This window comes from Cynocephalus volans, chromosome 11, assembly GCF_027409185.1.
Source record: "Cynocephalus volans isolate mCynVol1 chromosome 11, mCynVol1.pri, whole genome shotgun sequence".
NCBI classification, from domain to species: Eukaryota; Metazoa; Chordata; class Mammalia; order Dermoptera; family Cynocephalidae; genus Cynocephalus; species Cynocephalus volans.
In genome coordinates this window covers 53,888,538-53,894,179 of record NC_084470.1, presented here as the reverse complement: position 1 = coordinate 53,894,179, position 5,642 = coordinate 53,888,538, and the positions used below count along the sequence as shown (strand labels likewise).

The following is a 5,642-nucleotide window of genomic DNA, read 5'->3' as shown; positions in this document are numbered from 1 at the left end:
ACTCTATAACCTGTTTAAAATTCTGTACCTTTCAGTGCTTCAACATGAGGCCAAAAAAAAAAAAAAAAAAAAATTACTGAATAAAAGTAGCCAGGAAGGGAATCAAACATTTATAAGATATATTTATTATTTTTCTGACCAAAGTGCAATGATTTGTAAATCTTCTTAAACAAATAACTATGAAAAAAGTGTTCAAAAAAAAGGGGGGGGGTAATTTAACCATTAGATTGCTTCTTCTAATTTATCTTAGCCCCATATTTAGTCTAGAAAACAAAACAAAACAAAAAACTGAAGTGTTACTAAAATGCTAATTGAATGATTTTAGCATAAATCTAGCACATGCACTTCAAGGTTTCACAGCGAGGAATTTTGTTAAGATCTGTTTAATCATGAGTAACACTGTATAATAGAGCATAAGGAACACAAGCCATTAGATGTGGTCCTTGCCCCCTATCCTCAGAATATATCAGAATGAAGCTAACAATTCTGCCAGGCTCTGAACCCCCAGTGCCCCCAACCCAAACCTTGGAAGCAAAGACTATGCCCTGTTATACAACTTTGTACAAGTCGTAGTAAAACGAAGCCTAAATTTTCTTACCTTCCTATAGGAAATGGTCAGTTATTTTATATTTTATAAATACTAAAACAATGCTAGAAATCCATTTTATGAGTTTGTTTACCAAACACATTGAGCAAGAACTGACTACACAAAAAGCTCCTTTGTAATTTGGTCCACAAATTCACTTAAGGTTGGAAATTTAAAATCTGCAAGAAAAAGAGAAAGTGGGGATCCCTAATCCTAACATGTTATAATTTCTAAAGGGATATACATGCATACTAAAAAGTTTTGCTCACAGAAGGCACAAACTATAAAAGGGATTTTTTAAAAATAAAAACAAAGAACTAGCTGATACCCTTCTTTGTTTTGTGAGCACCATAACTAAGATGAAGTTAAACCTGAATTCACTGTCTACTCCTGTGCCAAAAAAAAAAAAAAAAAACCATAAAAAATTCAATTTGTCTTACTATATACTTTCCAGCCATTAATGGAGATGTGATTACGAAACATGAAAATTGCTGTAAAAAGGGATTGTGATAGCAGCTAACAAAGCAATATTCAAGGGCCGACCCCGAGGCGCACTCGGGAGAGTGCGACACTGGGAGCGCGGCAGTGCTCCCTCCGCGGGTTCGGATCCTATATAAGGATGGCCGGTGCGGCCGGTCACAAAAAAAAAAAAAAAAGCAATATTCAAGCATGATTTCAAAGATGCGTTCACGTTGGGAGTTAGCCTTCTTTGTCAAAAATCTTTACAACTTCATCAACAGTTTAGAAGCATCTATTTTCTTGACTTTCCCCGTTTCTTCATGTAAGTCAGTAATTGGCTTTGTTGACTGAAGACAGGCCTGGATTCTCTTTCCCAAGCTCTCTCTCTGTTGTCATCCCTCCTACCACTGCTCTTTCCCCTCTCGAGACATCGTTCATGGAGACTCATTTATTACCGTCAAAAAACAGAAGGAAAGATACATCTGCCTTCCCATCCATGCTCTTGTTCCAGCCTTGAAGGTTGTCTTGATTTCTTGGAAACCCATCAATTAAGAATTTATTCTTCTGAGCACTGGTGGCCATTGTTCAATCTATTTCCCTCTTTAATAAACTAATGGTTATCTCAACTCAAACAATCTTTCCATCTTTAATGTACTTTTCAATGAGTTTGCCATATTGTGAATCTGGGTTACTCCTTTCACCACCAAGTTCTCCTGAGAAAGGTGTGTGTAGCCATATTTCTCAACCATGCGGGAGCACTGGGTCCCCTGGCTGGTGCCAGGAACGCCGAGGACAACCACCACCAGCGGCTTCATGAGGTAGGAAGGGGACTGGAGAAGCGGCTGGCGGGTCAGCAGCGGGAAGCTAAGGCCCCGGACAAGGAGAGCTGGTGGCAGCAGTGGCTCAGCATCTACCATGCCTCTACAAATTTCTTTAATCCAATTTTCTTTATGTAACACTTTTATAATAAAATGTTCTTTTTATAAAAAATTTTTTAAAAGATGACTGGTAAGGGGATCTTAACCCTGACTTTGTTTTGTCAGCACCACACTCTCTCAAGTGATCTAACCGGCCATCCCTATGTAGGATTCGAACCCGTGGCCTTGGTATTACCAGCACCACACTCTCCCAAGTGATCCATGGGCTGGCCCCATAAAATGTTGTTCTTAAAATTCTTTTAAACTGTGAGTAAAAATACAGCTTTTGTGAGTCAGCATGCTAAACTAACGCCAACATACAGGACTATGTCTCCAGATTAATGTATTCGGAAGTCCAAACAATGGACTTATGAATCAGTTCTTATATCCTTATCTTTCCTAAGCCATGGCTTTTCCATGCACTGTCTTCTCTGGTTCTCTAGTTCTTTTCTAAGTTAGCCTTGCCATTTTCATGCTTATACTCCCAAACATCTGAAGAATTCCCAAACTCAAAGACTGAGCCTTTTATTTCTCTTGTACTCACTGAGAGTCCAGCACTGCCCTAGAAACATAATAGTACTCCTATGCTGTTTGAATCAAAAGCAAAAAAAGGGGTCTACCAACCGAAAGGGAAGGATGAGGTTCATGGGATAGGTAACTGAGTCACAGATGATTAACAAGAAAATTATCAGACAGAGAAGCCCAAAGAAAGAAAAGAGGTAAGCATATACTCAGGGACTTCAGAGAAGCTCAACAAAGAAAAAAAAATGAGCTGATGGTACCCCAATTGTTTTCATAAGATCTAAATTTTTCTCTAGAACTCTGTGTCTTGCACACATTGACCTACCTCTCATTGGTCTTCATTCCCACAGGCCTTCCTTACTTCTCTCAAGCAACTGGCATAAAGAAGGTATTTACAGATTTGATGAAAATAGATCTTCTCTTTCCTTTTAAGAAACTGTTCCTTTTAAGAAACTCAGGATACTTTCCTTTCCTGTTTGTCCTTATCTCATCTGCTCTTTCAATTGACTGAGAATCATGTGAAATTCCTAATCTAACTCATGTTGTTTGTTGGGTTCCACTCTGATTATATCACTCCAGTGTTCAAAATCTCCAAACTCCCTTTTCAATCTCATCATGTCTCATACTTTTTGCTATGTTCTTCCTTTATTACAATTAACCTACCAGACTTATTACCCCATCTGCTATGGTCTGAATGTTTGTGCTTCCCCCAAAAGTCATAGTTTGGAACCTAATCCCCAATGTAATGATATTAAGAGGTAGAGCCTTTGGGAGGTGTCTAGGTAGAGAGAGTGATGACATCATGAATAGGATTAGTGCCCTTATAAAAGAGGCCGGAGGGAGCTGCCTTGCCCTTTCCCCCATGTGAGGACACAGCCAGAAGGTGCTGTCTATGAGGAAATGGGCTCTCACCAGACACCAAATCTACCGCACCTTGATCTTGGGCTTCCCAGGCTCCAGAACTTTGATAAATAAGTTTCTGTTATTTATAAGCCATCAGTTTTTTGCATTTTGTTATAGCAGCCCAAACAGAGTAACTGAAATCTTTCTGTGTGTGATTTACTCATCTTTATGCTCCACTAAACACATTGTAAATTGCTTTGCAAACAGGCTAAACTGAATTAGTGAATTCACATAATACAACTTGGGTTTCAGTTCCCTGGTCTCTTAACATTTCATCTGACTCAGCCTCTTCATTGTGTAGCTTACCCAGAATTCCCACATCCTTTTCAATAGGGCCAGGAATTTATCACTTTGCATAAAAGCATACCAAGTGCTTTACTGTTCTCTGGCCTGAAAGCTTTGCTCACAGTGCCAGAAAGCTTTCTGAATAGAAGGCAATTGATCCTCTTTCTATTCTCTGAGGAGGTTTTTCAACTGCTGATAATCATTTGTTTAAATTGGCTTTATTTTTTAAATGTCCTTTTTTTCATTCTATGCTCATCCACTTTTCCAAGGCTCCAATATTAAACTCCATCTTAGCTCAGAATTCCGATGAGTTTCTCAGCATCAACTCTCTTTCAGCCAGACCAAATGATCCCCAGATCATATGAGGCCAAGGTGTCTGAAACACAACTCCATTTCTTCATCTCCACTCAGAAGATCCAAGAAACAGAACCAGCTCAGCATAAAATTAATATCTCTCCCATTACAGATGCAGGAATCCCTATCAACTGCCCAAAAAAGCCCAATCAACTATACAACAGTCCTGCTATCAATTAAAAAAATCTTCTGTGTTAACAGGACTATTCTAGGTTGCAAGAGAAGAAATCACCTCCCCACAACCCCCAACTTAGTTCTTATGCGGGCTGTTTGGGTAGGTCTAGGAACCAAACTGACACGAGGCAGATTGATAAGAGAAAGTTTACAAGTATTATTAGTTTTACATGTACATGGAGATCTTCACAAGACAGCAAAATTTGAAGTGGCTAAAGCAAGATGCTTTTATACTTTTTAGGCAAAGAACAATAAATTTACGAAGAAATGACAAGACAAAAGGACTAGGCTAGGGGCAATAAATTATAGGGGAGTCAGATCTGGCCAGTTAACTCATCTAGTTAGAGCATGGTGTTATAACACCAAGGTCAAGAGTTTAGATCCCTTTACTAGCCAGGTGCGCGTGTGCGCGCACACACACACACACACACACGCACAATTCTAGGGCAGTCACTAGGACATATAAAGGGGTGGAGGGTTACTGCAAGAGATTTATTTACTCAGGCCCATCGCAGCCCCAATTCCCAGTGTCTGGTGATAAGTGTTATTTCCTTGCCCTGCTACTGGAAAGGCACCTCTCCCAGATGAATCTTTATAACTTGCTGTATGCAGGAAAAGAGATCAGCTGGCCCTCTCTGAAACTACAATTTCTCCAATGTTTTCAGCTCAGAATAATCAATATACCACTCTGGCATATTTTGGGATGGCATGTCTGTAAGGTAAATGTTGGACATAGACCTGTTCCCCCTCCTCATGTATATTGGACTTCCCCTCTCCCCTGGGAAACTACCCCTGGGCAAGGTAGTTATCCAAGGAAAGGCACATCTCCTTTAAGACAAATGGAGAACTGTAGGAAGCAGGAGCCCTAAGTAAATTAATTAGCATGTAAATGTAGTTAGCACACTAGAGTTAATTCTCTGGCACCAGAAGGGTAGCAAGTAAGTTAACTTATCTACTCAGCCAGATCTCCCTCACACTCTGAGTTGGGTGAAGGTCTACACATAACCATGTGAATGATTTACACCTCTCCTTTGATCTGTACAATATAACTGTTGTGTGTACCCCATGGCAGTGGGGATTTCTAACTGATTGGCTGCCACCAGCACCTCCCATAAGTCTAATAAACTGATGTCTCTACCTATTAGCACTGGTGAGTTTTGGGGAATAGACAAACACTTCACGAGTGCCCTTTCAGATTTGGGGCTCCTGCCATACATTGTCCTTCACTCCTTCAAGGTCATGTAAGAGAAGCAAATTAGGAAAGAGCTAGTAATATCCACAAAGAAGAGCTTTAAAAAAAAACACAAAAAACAGAATGAAGCTGAAGGCCAGAGAAGAATGGGCAAACTACTAGAACAGTACTTCTCCAACTATCTGTGGTGAAGGACCAGGTTTTTCTATATTTCCAATCCATCACCTTGAAACATGGTCCTCCTAATATG

General features: G+C 39.9%; 1 pseudogene; it reads right to left on the bottom strand.

Annotated features, from left to right (window-relative positions):
- Positions 1-1,285: 1,285 nt before the first annotated feature.
- LOC134391294 (UMP-CMP kinase-like) lies at positions 1,286-1,911 on the bottom strand (annotated as a pseudogene).
- Positions 1,912-5,642: the final 3,731 nt, after the last annotated feature.